Below are 21,075 nucleotides of genomic sequence, written 5' to 3'. Positions count from 1 at the left end.
TAAGGGGAGGGCCGCGCGAGTTTTTATCAAGGCGCGCCACAGAGGTTTGGAACGTGCGGAATCGCCCCGCCCCCAGTCGACCCGCGCTCCTGCTCTCTCCCAAGGCTGGGACTTAGGGATGCCTGGGTTCCCGGCGGACTCTGCGGCAGACGCGCTGTGTGACCTTGGGCAAGCGTCCCCGCTCTGGGGCCTCCGTTTCCACGAGTAAAATGGGATGGGGGTGCTCTGGCCCTGCAATCTGTGACCTAAAGAAATCCATGACCTCTCCGACTTGAGGCCACACGCGTGCCCTCCCCGCCCCATCTTTGGCGACCCCAAGGTGAGACAAACTCCCCACACGTCATTTGGGCTCTCTGAGCCTCAGTTTCCTCGTCAGTGGAGCCGCGCTGGAGATCCAATCTTAGGGGTACAGCCGGGTATCCGTGCTTGCTCCCTGTCCCTCCCACCCCGATCAAGACACGCCCTAGCGACAGCTGGGAGTGCCTTGGGGCTGGACCCTGGGACTAAGCTCCAACAATAGAGCCCCAGAATACAGAGACAATGGGCCCCTCTGTTGGCCCAGCTGTCCCCTGCAGCCAAACAAGCAGCTGACCCCGAGGGCTGCCAGGAGCAGGGTAGCTGGGATCCCTGGTGGCTCCGTGAGAGCGCCCGTGCGCGTGACAGAGTGGGCCACCGTGAAGGGGAAGGGCACAGACGTTTGAACAGTGCCCTCCAAGTGCCTGTCACTTGATTGCATGATGGCATTGGATTCTCGCAACCAAATCCTAGGAGGGGTTGCTGTCATCACCCCAGTTTTTTCATGAGGTGAGCTGAGGTGCAGATCTGGATTAAACCTAGACTAGGCCAACCTGTCAGCACCATGGCCTTGGGCAAGTTGCTTTAGCTCTTTAGTCCGTCATTTATGCATCTGAAAATGAGGTGATGCCTTCTCACCTACTTCATGGGGAGGTTAAGATCTTCAAAAGAGTTAGTAATGCTGATTATTATTTAAAGAGCACCTCCTGTCTGTTGGGTTCAATTCTAAGAGCTTTATGATCATTTAATCCTTGTAACAACCCTAGGAGGTGAACAATGGTTATCCCCATTTTACAGATGAAGAAACTGAGGCACAGAATGGTGAAATAACTCGCCCAAAGGTCAAGGATGTGGAAAGCCACAGAAGGAAAAAAGTAATATTTAATAAAACAGGCAAGAACGTGTGTGCAGTAACCCTGTTTCATTGTGAGAAGTTCATCTCAGGGAACTTGCTCTGTGGTTTGGAAAGCCACGAAGATAAGCCTGTTGTTGGGAGAACAAGGTTCTTGGGCAGGCTGGACTGGGGAAGCCACAACCAAAGACAGTAGGATTGCTCTGGGTAAGAGGGTTTTTTAAGTTGTCCCCTGTGTGGCTGAGGAGCGAGGTGGTCTGAGGAGCCCCAGGGGCTTGGGAACACCTTCAAACCACTGTGCCAGCCTGGGCCGCTGACCCCCACCATCACCTGTGGGAGAAATAAACTAGGTTATTCATACTGTTTGGAGGCCTCTGTTAAAGCATCCTAGCATGTCCACTCACCAAGACACTGCACTGGGACACAAGAGTGAACCCAGCAGCCAAGATCTGAGAGACTTGGTCAAGCTCACAGTGAAGTGAGAGACACAAATCTCAAAGTAGGAAGCAATCATAAATTGCAAAATATAAGTGTTGTGAAAGTGATGGTGCCCCCTGATTTAGACAGTGGTCATGAAGGCACCTTGGAAGAGATTGTTGTTTTCCACTTTTCAATCCTGTAAATCTTTTTTTTAAAGATTTTATTTATTGACAGAGAGAGACACAGCGAGAGAGGGAACACAGCAGGGGAAGTGGGAGAGGGAGAAGCAGGCCCCCCACTGAGGAGGGAGCCCGATGTGGGGCTCGATCCCAGGACCCTGGGATCATGACCTGAGCCGAAGGCAGACGCTTAACGACTGAGCCACCAGGTGCCCCCTGTAAATCTTATTTTAAAATGTCATTGTGATATAACAAGACACTGATTTATTGAACATTATATACTTATGATTTCCCCCTTTTGTGCAATCTTAGGATATGTTTCATCTTCAAATGAATGAGAAACCCTCAAAACATTAACACTCCTTTTTAAAAATACAGGCATACAATGACTACATTAACTGCAGAAATGCACCAAAGATGAATAATAAATGGCACAGATCCAGTATTTCAATATTAGTTCATATTAAATTGACAACAGTATTAAAACCAGGCCCTTTAACAAGTCAGCACCTCTATTTGCATTCCAGTACCTGGCAACAATAAAAATGATACTGGTTAGTGTTTTTTTAAACCGTTAAGAGCGCCAAGCGTGCTAAACATATGCAATGTGTTTTGTTATTTTTTTGTTTTATTGATGAAGAGGTGATTCTTAAATGAGCAGAGGAAACAGCAAGTGCAAAGACTGGAGGCCACATGGAGCAGGAGAAGGTAGTATATGTTTTATTCCTACCACAATGGGAAACTGTGTACCAGTCAGGGTCCCAACAGGAAAGAGAGGACCCATTCAATAGGGTTTAATGAAAAGAGTTTAGCAAAGGGGTGGTTTACCCCAGGTGTGTGGTGGGGGCCGGGGCGGTATTGTAAGGAAATCAATGGGATGGTGCAGTACCTGGGCTGCTTACCCCCTACATGAAGTGACTAGAGAGGAGTGGTTTCCTGGAAGCAGCAAGAGCCTCAGTGATGGGTGAGGGGGTCCCCTGAGAAAAGCTGTGGCTAGAGAGACACAGTCACTGCCAAAACTGGGAGTAGGTTGGGGAAATACCCCAACTTTTCTCTCCTCCCACCCTCTGATGCCCATCAGTGCCTCCCATTGGCCGAACCCAACTGGGAGCCAAAGACCAAGGACGCTCACGTGATGGCATCCACGGGGATCAGCATTGTTGGGGGGACAGAGAGCAGGTGAAAACCACAGCTAACAGATCCGGGAGGTGGAGGCTAGACAGAGAATAACCACAGGTGTTCTAGGTGACCTTAAAGATTTCTCCAGCCCTCTCTGAGCCAACTCTGAAACAGAAATGGGCTGGGCTTAAAAAGTGCCCTTCTTGCCAGTACTGCCCCCATGCATCTTGTTGATCTTGAGCACTTTATAGGGACTGTCACCATGGAAACCTGATACTCAGGCTTGGCCACCTGTGCCTGCCATTCAAACCACAAGTCAAGGAGCTGGTCCAACCAGGTGACCAGGTGATGCCCAAAGGTTGAAAAATCATTGCATCTGTTAGAGCCCCTGGCCTCGGGCTCAGCCAGGTCAGGTTGGCGGGGCCACTCGAGACCGGCAGGGATGTTTGGACACCCCGGGGAAGGACAAAGTCATTACTCCCATCTCTGGGCTTCTAAGAGTGGTTTGCTCTGCCAGGGAGGACTGGCCCTGAGGGAGTTCCATAGCCGTGAAAACTCATTAGCCCGTAGTGCCGCCTGGATTCTGTCCCTCGAAGGCACGTGAGGCCAACAACAAACAGCACGCAGGCACCCAGGTTCTCCCTCAGCTGCACACATGGAGGGATACACTGCCCACAGCCATAGGCGCACACCCATGGCATCACACACAAATGCACACACAGGTCCAGACACAGTTGATCACAGAAAGACATGGACTCACAGTGCCTTCCACCACGCCCCGTCCACGTCTGGCCACCCTGCTATTTCTTCCATTCTTCCACTCTCCATTTTCCTGATGGTCCCAGGAGGAAGGAAGATGGCCCACAATATGCTCCCACGGACCCCTGAACCTCTCTGGAATGGATGGGCTCCTTCATCGCTGTCCCTCTGTCCCAAAAGGGCAAGTTCCTAGAACACAAATATTGAAGGAAGAAAGGAGAGAGGGAAAGCAGGAAGGAGGGGGGACAAAGGAAGGGAGACAGAGACATAGTCATGATAAACATGGGACAGTACGATATAAATATGCCAGGGCAGATCCACATTTTGTTGGGCCCGATGTTTATACAGTGCGGGAGGGGAACTGGTTTTCAAAAAAGGAAGACCAAAACTCTAAATACAAATTAGAGACAGAGCCTTGGAGGGGGCCTGTGTAAGCAAGGGCCCTGGAGCTGCTCAGTAAGGCTGCTTCTGCCACATGCATGAAACGCAGATGGGTAAGCCCACTAACGCATATAGGAGCACAGACCCCAGAACCCGTCCCTCCCAGACACGCAGGCACATGCCTACACGTGCAAGTGCGGCTCTAGGCCTCGGTGGCTCTCGGGCTGGGCCTTCTGGACACCAGCCTTCAGAGGCCCCTGCTGCCCTCATTTAGAATTTAGGCTCTGGCCCCGCTCCTTCCACATCAACTGAGCATCCTGTTGGACCCATTCCCCTGCGTGCACTTTGCTGTTTCAGAGGAGTGGACTCTATTCTCTGTCCCTGCCTCCTCACCTGAGCCTCCCCACCCACTGTGAGCTGGCTTCATGCCACAGGGGCAGGATGAAGAGGAGGTGGGAGCTGTCTCTGGAGAGAGGCTTGGCCAATGCTCAGTGAAGTGCCCCCTCCCCGCCATGCCTCCCCAGCCTGTCCTACTGCCTTTCCCTGAAGATGGGAACCCGAGGCCTGGAGAGGGAGGTCGTGAGCTCTGTGCGGGTCCTCTTGGGGGACCAGCAGTGTGTCTCACACACACACACACACACACACACACACACACACACCCATCACACACATTTCTGGAATGCCGAAGATTATAAAAGATTTTCAACACAGTAAAGCATAAAGAAAATGAAAATGACTCAAAATACGGCCACACAGATAATCCCGGCCCGGTGGCGTTTCAAAAATAAAGTTAATGCAGGCCCACATTTAGAAAATTCAAACAGTCCCAAAAGATTACAAAATGAAAACTAAAACCTCCTTTTCTATCTCAGTCCCTCTCCCTGGACATGAGCATGCTTTGCATTTCTTTCCTGAATACTTTGGTAGACTGGCTTTGACTGATAAAAAGAGAATCACTCTGCCCACTGTTTTCATGCCTTGCCAGTTTCCCACCTAAAACACATCTCTGCAGATCTTTCCGCATCAACAGGGCCTAAGCTACTGCCTTCTTTTTAATGGCCATGCTTCTTTGCATTGTCTGAGTGTGTTCTCTGTTGATGTATATCAATTTCTAGTTTCTTTGTTCCTACAATGCCCCAGCAGCTCCTTGGTGTACCTGGATGCACTATAAATATCTCCGTAGGGCCAGTTAACATGGAAGCATGTGGTCAAAGGATATATGCATTTTTAATGCTGGTAGAAATTGCCAAAATGCTCTTCAAAAGGATGGCATCGATTTACACGTGTATCAACAATATATGAAAGTTCTGTCCACCTACACTGTTACTAATTTTGTCAAACGGAGGAGTGAAAAGTCCTATCTCAGTGTTTTTCAACAGCTTTATTGAAATATTCCCATGCTCTACAATTCACCCACTGAAAGTGTACACTTGAATAGTTTTTAGTGTATTTAGGGTTAAGCAACTATCAGCATAATCAATTTGAGAGCATTTTCATCATTCCAGAAAGAAACCCCATTAATAGTCACTGTCCCATTTCCTCCCTCCCCCAGCCCCTAGCAACCACCAATCCACTCTCTGTGTCAATAGCTTTACCTATACATTTCATAAAAATGAAATCATATCCTATATGGTCTTCTGTGTCTGACTGACTTCACTTAGCATAATGTATGCAAGGGTTTTCCATGTTGTAGCCTCTGTGAGCACTTCATTCCTTTTTATGGCAGAATATTCTACCATTGGGATAGACCCCATTTTGTTTATCCATTCGTCATCAGAGGATGGACACTGGGGTCATTTCCAGTTTTTAGCTCTTGGGAATAATGCTGCTGTGAACATGAGTGTACACGTTTCTGTGAGCGTGTACGATTTCACTTCTCTTGGACACATACCTAGGACTCTGCTGTTTTAACAGGAGTTTCTTTTCATTTCAAGTGAGGTTGCACATCTTCCAAGAGTTGCCTGTTCAAATCCATCGCCTATTTTACTATTAGGTTGTTTGAACGTTTTCTATTTGTGATGTTGTGATTTATAATACAAAATATATATTTGGTCTTCATCCCTTTCCTGGCACCAAGCTCCTGAAACCCTTGGAATTTCTAAGCAATGAGAACCATAAAAGATGTCTTTTGTTATGTTAATGAGGGTACTTTTGGAAAGCACCTATGAGTGGGAGCTGGTTGCCAAGGGATCCAGGTGATTAGACGGTTGGAACTTTTAGGCCCACCCCTGACCTCTAAGGAGGAAAAAGGGGCCAGAGATTGTGTTCAGTCACCGATGGACAGATTTAATCAGTCATGCCTAGGTAATGAAGCCTCCATAAAAGCCCAAAAGGATGAGGTTTGTAGGGTTTCTGGGCATGTGAACACATGGAAATCTGGGGAGAGTGGCACCTGGGGAGGAGGATATGGAAGCTCCTCACCCCTTCCCCATCCCTTGCCCCGTGCATCTCTTCCATCTGGTTGTTCCTGAGTTATGTCCTCTTAGAATAACCAAGTAACCTAGTAAGGAAACTTTTCCTGAGTTCTGTGAGCTGCTCTAGCAAATCAATCAAACACAAGGAGGGGTCATGGGAACCTCTGATTTCTAGCCAGTCTATCAGAAGACAGATGACAGCCTGGACTTGGAATTGGCATCTGAAGAGGGGGCAGTCTTGTGGGACTGAGCCTTTCATCTGTGGGATCTGAGGCTCTCTCTGGGTAAAGAGTGTCAGAATTGAGTTGAATTGTAGGACCCGCAGCTGGTGTCTCAGAATTGCTAAGTGGTGTGGGGAAAACACCCACATGCTGTAATTGATGAACAGAATTAGAACTGGTGTCAGAATCATACTATTGATTTGTTAGGAAAATGTAGTCCATTGTCTGGCATGCGTGTTGTAAACATTTTTTCCAGTTTGTCACTTGTCTTTTGACTTCATTTATGGTATTTTATGACATTCAGACATCAATTTTTTTTGTTTTCAAAGTTACTAACCTTTTCTTTTTAAGCTTATAACCAGCTTTCCTGCCATAATTATAAAGTTATCCATAACTTCATGGTTTTCGCTCTTCCTCCCTCTTGTTTTGTAACGTTTGAAACTTGGATCCTTGTGGGGCTTATTCTGGTGCCAGGAATAAAGATCCGGTGTTCTTTCTAGATGGTCAAGTAATCATCTCAACATCTTTAATTGAAGAACCTGTCTTGACACCACCCATTTGAAATTTCTTTACCATAAATTCACCTCTTACCACTTTACCATAACTTTCATGTTCTAATGTCTTCGAACCTGCTTCGGGACCCTCCAGCACTGTGGTTCTCAATCCTTGCACACTGGAATCATCGGGAGGCTTTTAAGAAAACACCAATATCCAGATCCCAACCATCGGATCAGAATCTCTAGGGAAGTAGGGCCCAAGTATTGCTTTGTTTTATTCACCTGCTTTTTTTAAGAAGCACTTTAGGGGGTCCTAATGTGGAGCCAGGCCCAGGAACTACCACTCTACAGCACTCCACTGACTTCTCCAGCTATTTCTTATTTTCTCCCAAACCCTGGTTTAACATAGCTCACCCCATCATTACTCTTCTTTTTCAGAATGATCTTGGCTATTTTTCACATACATATTTTTCCAGATGAACTTTATCATCATTTTGTCATTTCCAAAAAAAAAAAAGAGAGAGAGAGAAAGCCTGTTATTCAAATTTAGGCCACACTGATCTTATTTTCAGCCAACAAATATTTATTGAGCATCTACTACATGCCAGGCACTGGGGGACACAAGAGTGGACAAGACAGATAAGAATCTGCCTTCCAAGACCTAAACCACTATTGGGAGGGACTGACAATAAATATGTGAGTGGGGTCAAATGTCATCTCTAGCCTATATGATATCTCTGGTCCTATGAGGCAGACCTCGCAGTGGTCTACTCAACATTCCCTTCTCTTGCCCCTTGCTGACAACACCCCGGGGAGCTTTGTTCAGGGCAGCAATGAGCCTTGCCTAGGTGACCCCTTCCTTTCCCCAGGCTCTACTGCACACAGTTCTGGCCAAGGAGGCCTACGCTGAAGTCTGCAGGATTACTGAGGATTAAGTGGCATTCAAAGATAAGAAGAGCTGACTCATTGCCAGCAACTGCTTATCTCTAGTAGCAGGAAGAAAATAAACCCTTGTCTTTAAGCCATCAAGAAGTGGACTTTTTGTTATTTCTGCCTGAAAAGCATTCTTAACTGATATAACCTACACCAAAGACTTGGTGAAATAACCCATCCGTGTCCATGCCTTGACATGGCAAATTCAATAAAAACGTAGGAATGACTTGGCAACAGAGGAGGGGAGGGGAAGCATTCTAAAATTTAACAAGGTTTGGCCACCAGCAGCTCAGTTTTTCTTTTAATTGTGGTTAAAAAAATAACAAAATTAATCATTACTATTTTGAAGTTTACAGTTCAGTGGTGTTAAATATATTCACATTGTCATACAACAGAACTCCAGAACTTTTTATCTTACAAATCCAAAACTCTCTACCCATCAAAAAACAACTTCCCATCCCCCCTCTCCCCATATCCCTGATAAACCACCATTCTACTTTCTGTGTGTATGAATTTGATCACTGACGGAAATGGAATAATATGGTATTTGTCCTTTAGTGACTGGCTTACTTCACTGAGCATAATGTCTTCAAGGCTCATCCATGTTGTAACATGTGATAGGATTTCCTTTTTTTTTAAAGATTTATTTATTTATTTGAGAGAGTGCGAGAGAGCGAGTGAGAGAGAGTGAGGAAGGTGAGGAGCAGAGGGAGAAGCCGGCTCCCCACCGAGCAGGGAGCATGATGGGGGGCTCAATCCTGGGACTCTGGGATCATGACCCCAGCCGAAGGCAGCCGCCCAACCGACTGAGCCACCCAGGCACCCCAGGATTTCCTTCTTTTTAAAAGTCCAATAATATTCCATTCTATGTATATGCCCTATTTTCTTTATTCATTCTTCCACTGATGGACATTTGGGTTGTGCTCACCTCTTGGGTATTGCAAATAATGCTGTTATGAAAATACCTCTTTTGGGGCGCCTGGGTGGCTCAGTTGGTTAAGCGACTGCCTTCGGCTCAGGTCATGATCCTGGAGTCCCGCATCAGGCTCCCTGCTTGGCGGGGAGTCTGCTTCTCCCTCTGACCCTCCCCCCTCTCATGTGCTCTCTCTCTCTCTCTCTCATTCTCTCTCTTTCAAATAAATAAATAAAATATTAAAAAAAAAAAAAAGAAAATACCTCTTTTACATCCTGCTTTCAGTTCTTTTGGATATATACCCAGAAGTGAAATTTGCTGGGTCATATGGTAATTCTATGCTTAATATTTTGAGGAAGTTCCATAAGGGCTGCAGCATTTTACATTCCCCAAAAGAGTGCACAATTGTTCTAATTTCTCTACATCCTCGCTAACACTTGTTATTTGCCAGTTTGTGTGTTTTTGATAGTGGCCATCCTAATGGACACAAAGTGGTATCTCATTGTGGTTTCGATTTACATTTCTCTAATGATAAGTGATGTTAAGCATCTTGTCATGTGCTTGTTGGCCATCTGTATATGTCTTTGGAGAAATGTCAATCATGTCCTTTGCCCATTTTTTTAATTGGTTGTTGTTGAGTTGTAGGAGTTCTTTATATATTCTGGATATTAGCCCCTTATCGGCTATACAATTTGAAAATATTTTTTCCCATCTGTAGGCTGCCTTTTTACTCTGTTGATTGTGTCCTTTGATGTGCAGAAGTTTTTAAGTTTGCTGTGGTCCCGTTTATCTATTTTTGCTTATGCTGCTGGTGCTTTTGATGTCATATCCAAAAAATCATTGCCAAATCCAGTGTCATGAAGAATTCCCCCTATCTTTTATTCTAGGAGTTTTATGGTTTTAGGTCTTACACCTAGGTCTTTCATCCATTTTAGTGTCTGAGTTTTTGTCATTAAAACATGCTCTGCATGGCCATGAAGTATGTGGGCTTCAGGAAAATTGAGGTTCACACATTGGGTCACAGGGCTGGGAAATCTTTGGTGGGAAATGGCCCTTCCCCAGTACCAGTGATGATGCCCATTGGTCCTCATCTTAGGAACATTCATTCAACAACTGCCAAATCTTTTTTTTTTTTTGGTAAAGATTTTATTTATTTATTTGACAGAGAGAGAGAGAGCGAGAGAGGGAACACAAGCAGGGGGAGTGGGAGAGGGAGAAGCAGGCTTCCCGTGGAGCAGGGAGCCCGATGCGGGGCTCGATCCCAGGACCCTGGGACCATGACCTGAGCCGAAGGCAGACGCTTAACGACTGAGCCACCCAGGCGCCCCAACAACTGCCAAATCTTCATCATCCTCATCATCATCAACAATGTCACCAGCAGCTCACACACACAGGTGTGCATCGCTCAGGCAGCACACGTTACCTCGATCTTCCCAAAGGCTACTGGGCAGGCAGGACAGGAGGGATGCTCTTTTTGCAGATGAGAAGAGTGAAGCTTAGTGGTATGTTCACATCACGAGTATGATTCTAATTGTAGAACTCATGCCACTACCCTGAAGTTTTCCTCTATGATTATTTTTTAAATTGCTGATGTGATCATGTGACACATACAATGATCCATCCTGGAAGAACTGAACTGAAAGAAAGAATATAAATGAAATTTTAAATCATTGTATATAAAGGTGCTGCTTTCTGTAGAAGCCACAAAACTGGAACATGCCCAAATACCAAACAATAGGGAAACAGTTAAGCCAATGAGTGGGATCCTTTGCAGTTAAGGGAAATACGTTCCATGATGCCCCTGGGGAGATATAGAAATGTGTATCTTAACCAAAACTACGTGGAACCCATTTATAAATAAACACTGACATCATAAAAGCCATTTATACCGTGTTGGTCAGCTTCCCATGTGTGCTCACATCCATTTTTACCCTTCTCTTGCCCTCTGGGGTCCCATGTAGCCAATGGTCAGCCGTGGAAGAACACTGAAGGTAGGAAGAAAAAGAAGCCAAAGTATTTCTCCTTTTCTCCACGCCCTGGGACATCTCGGGCAATGTGGGAGATGGTTCTCCTCTGTGGCGTCTCCCTTTTCATCCCCCACCGACATTCCCTGGACTTTTTGTGGCCCTAGCTCCTATCAGGAAGGCTCCTCCCATGATTCTAGCTCCTGCCAGGCAATCCCAGCTCCTGGGTAACCCAGAACACTGATGCCTCTCATTATCCAGAGGAATGATACTGGCTTCCTTCTGGGCTAACCGATGGGATACCTCACTGTCATCTATTTGGCTTCCAACTCCTCCATCACCTGAGGAACCAATTCCCTCTGGGTGGTTTGTGTTTTCCTGGCTATACCTAGGCTGATACCTACACTGATGGAGAAAAATAATTTTTTTTTTCAGATCATAAAAAATGGTATGTGTTCATTGTTCAAAATATGGAAAATCCAGAAACATATAGAAATAAAATAAAAATCATCCATAATCCTACTCCTTAAATTTTAACACTATTACCATTCCCCATGTTTCTTGAATATGTGATACTATATTGAATATGTATCCTATATAATTTTATAATCTGCTTTTTTAGCTAACAACATAGCACACGATTTCTCCATGTTGTTTATGAATTCCTTGTAAACATGGTTTTGAATGGCTATCCATAATATATCATCACCTGAATGTAATATATTGTTGGACATTTAGATGGGTTTTTTTTACTAGTATAACACTATAATTAAAATATGTTTGTGTATAGGGTTCCCCCCCCTAAATTTCAGATTACTTCTTTAGCTAAATTGAACCAAAGGTGTGGACAATTTAAAGGTTCTTGGTATACTTGATAAAATTACATTCTATAAATACTGAACCTATTTAAACTCCCCAGAACCTCACAAGAGGACCTTGCCTACCACTACAGGATGGGACCACCTGTGCTTTGGATTATAAGGTCCTTAACTGATAAGAGAACTGCTCCTATACATGACATAAAATGCCAACAATCCCAGTGGGTCTGGGGAAAAAGGGCTCATTTCCTGGGTGCAGGCATAGAAGTGTAGGGGAAAGCCATGCATCCAATAGCTATTGTGGCATTACAATCACCCCAAAACTTAAAAGCTTAAAACAACAAATATTCATTATCTCTTGTGAGCCTATGGATCACTTTGGTGGTTCTGCTAATTTGGTTTGAGCTTTGCTGATCTTGGCTGAGGTCAGCTAGGATGCCTTGGCTGGGATGACTCAACCTTCTGAGTTAGTCTGCTATGAACTCATGAAGTGTATCTCTTACATCCTTCCAACCAGCTAGCCGGGGTATGTCCTCATGGCAGTGGCAGGATTCCAAGAGACAAAGCCACGGTGATCAAGGGCTTTGTCAAGCTTCTGCTTGTACTAAGTCTCCCTCTATTCCATTTGCCAAAGCAAGACATGTGGTGAAGCCTATGGCCAGCGTGGGATGGCTCTACCAAAGGATGTGAATATCAGGAAGCAAGAAAAATTGGGGCCCTTATTACAATCGATCTACCACAAGCTGCATCCTTGGCAGATGGGAATGTGATCTCCATAGCAACCAGCAAGGACCATTCCTGAGGCCCAGAAGGTACCAAGACAATATCTCAGTGGAGGCTGCTGACCTGCCCCCAACACATACTCAACATCGCATTTAATCCTCCTGGAATGTAGGTACATCATGGGAATAGGAAGAGGGGAATGCTTGAATACCACCCTAGAGGAATGAGATCTGGAAGGAAAAATTAAGTTTGGATACGAAAAATAAAGAAAAGTACAATTCTCACCCACCTGAGTTTAGAGACTAGCATTCAAATCCACAAGAGATGAGAAAAGAATTGGCCTTGGGTGGAATGGAGAGAGGGCGGTAAAAGACTATAGAGTGCTACTGTGCAGTGTTGGAAGGACAGAAGCCGCCTCCTCCCTCGGAATTGCCAGTTTGGGGGCCAGCAGGGTCCTTACATTATCAACCAGCATCATCCCCTCATTTCATAGCCCAGGAAACAGAAGCCCAGAGAGGTTAAATAACTCGTCTGAGGTTTCACAGTGAGCTAATCACGCAGGAGGTGAGAAGCCGTGCCTGGGCTTCTCTCTGCTACGCTGGGCTGCTGCTGGGGTTTGCCGCAAACACTCAAATTGCTTCTTAATTGGAGTCTCCTGCTTAATTAGCTGCTTCCTGAGCAGGCTGTGCTCCCTGTTTGGAAATCTCAATCAACATCATCATCTCTAAATTGGTGTGACCTCGCTCTTCTCATGTCCTCCACACAGGGATTTGCTTCATGGTTTTGCCCAGCAGAACGCCTGGGGAGGGGACGGGGCTTGCAAGCTGCCTTTGCCTTCGGAGAGAGCACAGCTGTTCTCACCAGCACCCCCTGCTCCAGGGACTTCCCAACACTTCCCAACCTCCCTGCGAGGCTCAAGACTGGGGAACAGGCAGATTGGACTCAATGCAAGGTTTACCACTAGCTTCCTGTGTGATCTTGGGTAAATCTCAGTCCCTCTCTGAGCCTCAGTGACTACTAAAAGTCTCCTCCACATTAAGGTTACCAGGTGTAGCAAATAAAAACAAAATGCTCACTTACATTTGAATTTCAGTAAACAAATAATTTTTTAGTGTAAGTATATTCGTGTGATATGGGACATACTTATCCTAAAGTCTTTTGTTGTTGTTTTACTGAAATTCAAATTTAACCGGGCATCTTATATTTTGTCTGACAACTCTACCCCAAATGGACAGTTCTATTCCATTCTGCTCTATCTACAGAAGCAGCCAGAGGCAGCACTCAGAGCAGAGGTTGAGGGTAAGGCAGACCCGGGTGTGAATCCCCGATCTGCCTTTGTGATCCTGGATAAGTCACTTCCCCTCTCTGAGCCTCAGTTTCCTAAATGATAAAATGGATGCATTAATCCCTGATTGGTTTTCTCTCAAGACTATGTGAGCACAAATGAAGACATCATTAGAATCCCCTTATAGGCTGCAAAATGTACTACAAAGTCGAACATTTATTAAGAACCTACTGGATGTGGGCGCCTGGGTGGCTCAGTTGGTTAAGCGACTGCCTTCGGCTCAGGTCATGATCCTGGAGTCCCTGGATCGAGTCCCGCATCGGGCTCCCTGCTCGGCAGGGAGTCTGCTTCTCCCTCCAACCCTCCCCCCTTTCATGCTCTCTCTCTCTCAGTCTCTCTCTCTCAAATAAATAAATAAATAAATAAATCTTTAAAAAAAAAAAAAAGAACCTACTGGATGTGACACACGCCACCAAATATGAGAAATAGTGATGCAGTGCAATTGGGAAGACATTTGTGTAAGAAACAACATGCCCGAGACTGCCTCTTTTTCAGAATTCTTCCATAAAGTGAAATTTCATGTGGAATCTCAATTCGGCCTGCCAAGAACTGATAAGGAATTAGATGCTTTAGGGAAAAAAATATGTGAAGTGCTGGGAAAGAGTCATCATGCCTGGGCTTGATTCCAGAAAGAGCTGGAGTGCTGCTTTGGACAAGCTGGGCTTTCAGATTCCCACTTGGGAGGGGACCTGACTAATCCAGGGTGATCGCATGTATCAGTTTGGATGGAATCTTTCCCATCTTGCCTTTGGGCTTTGGATATGCCTCTGCTAGCTACATTTGACTCCCACTTTCTAGAAGCCTCGACTGGTGGGGTGGATGTCCGTGGAATTGCCTGCCCAGCAAAGCCTCTTGTTAAAAGAACCTATCCCAGCCACTCAGAGTATGGGAGAAAATATTTGCAAATCATATATTGATAACGGATTTGTTTCCAGAATATATAAGGAACTCCTACAACTCAAAAAACAAATTCAAAATGGGGAAAGGATTTGAATAGCTATTTCTCCATGGAAGATATACAGATGGTCACTAAACACATGAAAAGATGGTCAACACCACTAATCATTTGGGAAATACAAATCAAACTACAGTGAAATACCACCTCACACCCATTAGGAGGGCTATAATTAAAACAACAACAGCAAGCCAGAAAATGACAGGTGTCGGTGAGAATGTGGTGACCTTGGAACCTCATGCACTGCTGGTGGGAATGTAAAATGGTGCAGCCTCTATGGAAAACAGTAGGGCAGTTCCTCAAAAAATTAAATACAAAACTACTATATGATCCAGCAATTCCACCCGTGGCTATGTACCCAAAACAGTTGAAAGTAGGGTCTTGAAGAGATGACTGTACACTCATGTTCATACCATTATGCACAATGGCCAAAAGGTGGAAATAACCCAATGTCCGTTGACAGATGAACTGATAAACAAAATGTGATATATCCATACAATGAAGTATTATTCAGTCTTTCTTTTTTTAAGGATTTTATTTATTTATTTTAGAGAGAGAGCACTCGAGCAGGAGGAGGGACAGAGAGACAGGGAGAGAGAATCTCAAGCAGACTCCTTGCTGAGCGGAGAGCCAGATCCCGGGACCCTGAGATCATGACCCAAGCCAAAATCGAGTCGGCTGTTTAACCAACTGAGCCACCCAGGTGCCCTGTATCCGTCGGTATTAACAGGGAAGGAAATTCCGACACCTGTTACAACAATGATGAAACTTGCAGACTTTGTACCAAGTGAAGTAAGCCAGACACAAAGGACAAATATTGTACAATTGCACTTATATGAGGTCCCTAGAGGAGTCAAATGTGCAGAGACAGAAAGTAGGATGGTGGCTACCAGGGGCTTGGAAAGGGGGAATGGGGAGTCAGTGTTTAATGGGGACAGAGTTTCAGAATGAGAAGGTGAAAAATTCTGGAGGTGGATGGTGGGGATGGCTGCACAATAATGTGAAGGTAAGGAATGCCATGAAGTGTATACCTAAAAATGGTTAAATGGCAACTTTTATGATATGTGTATTTTACCACAATACAATAAAATGAGGGGTAAGGAAGCAGCCCAAATAGGTTAAAAAGACCCCATCTCTTCTCTTTGGGGAACAACCCCCCCCCCAGTCTCTCCCTCAGTCCATGAGGTTCTCCAGGGGTGGGCATTTAATTCCCACACAGCCCCTGATTGGGCAGGCACAGGTGTGTGACTTGAGCTGGAGCCATTCAGGCATCCTTGAACTGGCCACAGCACTGTCCTTCCTGGGACTGTTGCTGGAGCTCTTGGAAAAGGCAGCTTCTTCATGGAGGCTGCTAAGTCAATGGATAAGGAACGTACATCGGGAGCTGCTGGTGATCGCTTTGCTGCCAATTGTGAAGTCTAGCTGAGAGTGAGACCAACTCATCAGAAAGCCAAGTGCAGAGCCAGGGAGACAAGACCCCAGATTGTTCAAGCCATGCCTGAAGTCAGTTCTCCCAGTCTGTAAACTCCCTTTGTGCTGGTCTGAGCTAGATTTTCTGTCACCTGCCACTGATGGATGCGTTGCTCCAGTCTGCTAAGACATGCAGACAGGTTTCAAATGAAGACAAAAGCCTCCAGTGCCTCAGCCCGCCGTTTCTGACGGATTCACACACAATTCCTACACATTGAGTGCCTGCTCCCCCTGATGCCTTAAACAGGCAAACCTCAAGATAGGCAATTCTCGTCAGTGTTGGAGTCCAACAGTCACACTCTGGGCAACCTGAGCAGGACTTCAGGAATGTGAGCTGTATCCCATGCCCGCTCCCCCAAGCTCACCCCTCATGGTGGCACTCAGGCGAACCCTCATTTGGCCCCCTCCTAGCTCTCTAGCCGGAACATTTCCCCGCCCATTTGACTTCAGCCACACACTAACGCCCAGGAAACAGGCTCTGCTTCCCAGCCTCTACGCTTTTCCTCTTCCTAGTCCTTCTGCCTGGTGTGCCTTTCTGCCCTGTTCATCCCCATCTTTCATTTGTTGAGTATCTACAGAAACACAGCACATTGCCACCCCCTCAGAGATATGTCCCTGATTTCTGTCCCCTGACTGGCACTTATCCCAGCTTGAGAGCCTCCAAGAGCCCCTGCTCTGAACCTGGAGCAAAGAGCATTCTGTGATAGCTCGAGTATCAGAGCCCCAGTCTGAGCCTATGCTGAGCTTGCCCTGGGTTCAGAGGGCAAAAGGGCTAAGGAAGAGACACCAAGTGGCCATTTTCGAGACTGGAGGCTACATATGGGCCCTCTCTGAGCTTTAGTTCCCACATCTACAAAGGGTGCATGGGAAAGAATACTATGTACCTCATCTAGTTATTGTGAAATTAACACAAGCCCTCCATGACTACTATAGCCCACCATACATTACCATTTACATGCTTGAGTTACACCATGTGCACTTTTACTTGCAATAAATCAAACATGAGAGAAAGAGAGAGCTCTTATTAACTCCTTACCACTTCCCTAGTCCCCACCCATTCAAATTAGGCCTCAGCCTTCACTGTCCCAAGGAAAATAAGGCCATGGCCACAATGAAAAGAAAAAAAATGTAAGGATTAGATTGGAACTTCTGAGGGCCCCAAATTCTGTTAATTTCAAGAATTTTCAAGGGTAAATTGACTACAATGCATTTTGAGTCTTATGTGCAGGCTTTAGAACCTAACCGTCACATAAAGCAAAGTTCCTTTATGTCCTCCAGCCGCCTCCTCCACCTCACCATTGGATCTAGGGCACTGGGGGCTAGTCCAAAGTCCTCAGTCGTGGTGGTGAACACCAGGCAAAGGGAGGACCCACTGGCAAGTCCCATCTATAGCTTCATTGCCTGAGTTGCTGGTTTAGGTGTTACGGCAGAACACCAGCCCGCCCTGCAAAGTCTGGGGAAAGCTCGTTTTCTGCCTTGGTGAGTCTCTCTCTCCTGGCCCAGATTCCTGAATGGCTCTGTAAAGATAAGGCTGCACATGGTGGTCAGGGACAAGGAGGGAACACACAGACATCATTTGTAAGTTGTGATGGGCTGCCATGATGATAGCTGGTCATTAACTTGGTGTTGCTGATGATCTTAGAGTTTTGGTTTTGTTTTGAAGTAAGAGAAATTGCTTTTTAGAAGTTGTACTTCACTTCCTAGTCCAACTTATTTTCGGAAGAATGAAGTGACTCCTCTTAGTTTACCTAACTCCCTAAGTTAGCTTACCTAAAAAGCAAGTGTGGAGGGTACCAATTGCCTTGGGAGGAGATTATAATGGGACCCACTAGCTCATCAAAGCTCGTGGCTGGGGAAAAGTTGGGAAATTTTGCACTAGGGCCAAATTACCTCTTGGGCACATAGTAGTCAAGATCCTAGCCCATTCTCTTTAGAGAGCCCACTATAGTAAACCTGTCTGGCAGAGTGGGGTGTTCTGACTAAAGACCCCTTGCAAGAATGAACAGGAAGAAATCACCATGGGGAATAGTGCTCATGCTCAATGCCAGGTCTGTTTGTGTGGGTGGAGGGAAGCCCTGTATTGCACCAAAACTAGAAACCCTGGCATGGTGAGCATGATTTGAGGATAATGGCTGACCACGAGAGTATACGCCACAGCCTTGAACAGTGCGGGACAGCGCTGTGGCCAGTTCAAGGATCCTGACCAGTGAGAACATCAGCGCGGCATCAGGTTGCACCAAACCAATGTTCAACGGAAACACCCTGTGGCAGGGGCAGAAATAATCCCAGCTAAAAACGGCCCTGCTACAGGCTTGGTCCAGCTCTCTTTTCAAGAGTTCCTTTGAGGGGGGTCTAGAGGGGGAAGTTCCTTTGAATTGCTAGACTGAGTGATTCCTCAAAGTTTTCCAACAATTCAGGAAGAGAAACAACTTACCTAGTATATGCAGACTCAAGTCTGTTTTAATGTGAAAAATTAGAGCTGAACCTCATTTGTACTCCCAAACTGCTGTATTAAGCACAAATTACCCTTAATTTTGTTGTTAAATTGTCTTTGCAATGATATCCCCCCCCCCCTTAGTCATAGTCCCTTTTCTTGTTTGCTCCTAGGTCTACAGCTGTGACTGCAAAATCATGTGTTTGATTGTTGGGATATGGCTTAATTACCTCCCACTTGAAATGGAAACAGTAAACTAGGCCAGGCACGCATCTAAGGTAATTAATTCCAATTCCCCCCCCCCCCCCCCCCCAGCCTCAGCATCCATCCAGGACTGTCAAGTTGATCACTTTGTCAGTACATCTGAATTCCCTTTAATCACGGTTCAGTTTCCCAGGAAGACTTGGTTGTATTGGAACTTCGTGCAGGATGAGGGAGACTCGAGATTGGGGGCTGGCAGAGAGGTGACTTCCTCAAAAGGCTGTGTCCGTGTTGTTTCGGGTATCAGAACACTCCCTTTTATTTACTGACCCTTCAATACCCAATCTTCCTTTTGCTGAATCCTCTGTATTGATTAGTATTAAAAAATTGGCCTCTATAACAGAGACTCCAGAAGTAGCAGTAAGCTTAAACTAGCTAGAATTTTATTTCCCTCTCTCATAAAAATCTCTATGGGGGTAGGGGTGGGGGTCCAGAAGAGGTAACCCAGCTCAGGGATAATCCAGGCTCTAATTGTTGCTCCACCATCCTCTATGCATGGCTCTTTGGGTCTAAAATAGGTGCTCCCGCTTCCCTCAGCGTGCCTTCCCTCCCCACTGTGGAAACAGAAAAACGCACAGCCCAGAAGTGCCTCACAGACTACTGGTATACTATTGGCCAGGAGTGGCTCACATGACTCTGCTTACACATTATTGCCCAGAACTTAATCACATGGCCACAGCTGCAAGCGATTCTGGGAAATGTGTTTAGCTGGGTACCAGCCAGCGGGGCTGAAATACCTGGATGCTGCAACCAAGGCAGGAAGAGTAGAAGGATCTTGGAGAATGAAGGGCCCTCCCCACCACCCCTGGGGAGTGGATTTTTGATGAGAGTACATGGAGCCACCCCCTGATGAAGATGAAGAGCCACATTCTCTGTTGCAGGTTGGGTTTCCAGGGAAATAATCTCTATTTGTGTGCAGGTTTATTCGGGAGTGCCTTGGGGAGCAACGCCCGGGAGGGCATCAGGGACTGAAGGAAGCAGCATTGGGTGTTGTGAGAAATAGCTGCCATACAGTTGCCAAAAAAAAACCAAAAAACAAAAAACCCTCAAGGGATGCCAGGATTGGGGAGCAGGTGGTGGAGGAAGCTCTGGAGCTACAGCATCCATTACATGCCCCTCCGTTTCCCACCAGCCCAGCCAGGGGAGCATAGAAGGGCATGGAATTAGGTTTGGCTAACCCAGTGCTGTCACCCAGGGTTGGATCCTTCAGCAGGAAGTGGCGATTACGGACAGCTGGAGGCTATACTGACTGTCCCAGCATGGGGACAGGCAGGGTGGCCCACTCCTGCAGCAGGACCTCTGCTAAAGATCCCACTGCCCCATCCCCTACCACGTGTACCCGGGGTTCTGGCCCATTTTGCAAGACTGTTCCTCCAGGCTCCCAGACCTCGGGGATCTCCTTTGGGATTAAGTCAGCCAGAGTCGGTATTTGGTCTTTGCAACCCAAAAGCCTCTAATCCAGTGCACCTCTAAGGTGGGTTGGCAGAAGAATGTCAGGGTGTGACTGACACACATGGTGAACACATTGTGGGGCCCAGTAGGTGGGATATAAGCAGGAATCAGCTTTATTCTTTCTCACAAATGCCCTTTTCCAACCAGCTCTGGGGACTTGTGTCTCCCCATCCTTTAGACAGATCTCATAGTTTTGGGTCACTTTCTGGATTTAAAAATTCCAGACTATGCCCTGTCTGATAATCACATGCCCCTCCAGGCCTTCCTACTGAGGTTGCCCTCCCTCAGCAGGAACTCTTGGGGGGGGGGCGGATGGTTTCTAACAACAGCTCATGGTCTCACCTCTTCCCGGAGATCTGCGTCTGGTCCGTGGGAAGCACACTTTGCCTTACTAGTCCCAGCAAGGGCAGACCTCCCCCCCACACACCCCACAAGACCAGTTTCTTGTGCTGCCCCTAGTCAGGGTAATCAAACCGCTAACTCTCTCCTTTAGACTTTACAAAAGTGAGTAGTGAGGCACCAGTCCCCTTTAGGGTAGAGTTTGTCCAAGATCATCAGGGCACATCTTGCTCCTACTTTGTGAGGCCCAGGGAGCCATGGAATGCAGCCTTGCCCTGGAGTCAGGGAGGTGAGCTTCCAGACAGGAAGTGGTTTGCCCCTCAGGTATTGC

The 21,075-nt window shown here is 46.3% G+C and overlaps 1 long non-coding RNA gene across 1 annotated transcript; it reads left to right on the top strand.

Annotated features, from left to right (window-relative positions):
• Positions 1 to 87: 87 nt before the first annotated feature.
• LOC118005699 lies at positions 88 to 1,199 on the top strand. The gene is made up of 2 exons (XR_004677855.1): positions 88 to 319; positions 1,093 to 1,199. It is a non-coding gene; the product is annotated as an uncharacterized LOC118005699 (long non-coding RNA).
• Positions 1,200 to 21,075: the final 19,876 nt, after the last annotated feature.

Source organism: Mirounga leonina, unplaced genomic scaffold, assembly GCF_011800145.1.
Source record: "Mirounga leonina isolate KUSES-001 unplaced genomic scaffold, KU_Mleo_1.0 Mir_94, whole genome shotgun sequence".
Classification (NCBI taxonomy): Eukaryota; Metazoa; Chordata; class Mammalia; order Carnivora; family Phocidae; genus Mirounga; species Mirounga leonina.
Note: the sequence above shows the minus strand (reverse complement) of the source record. Positions and strands in the feature narration are given on the sequence as shown.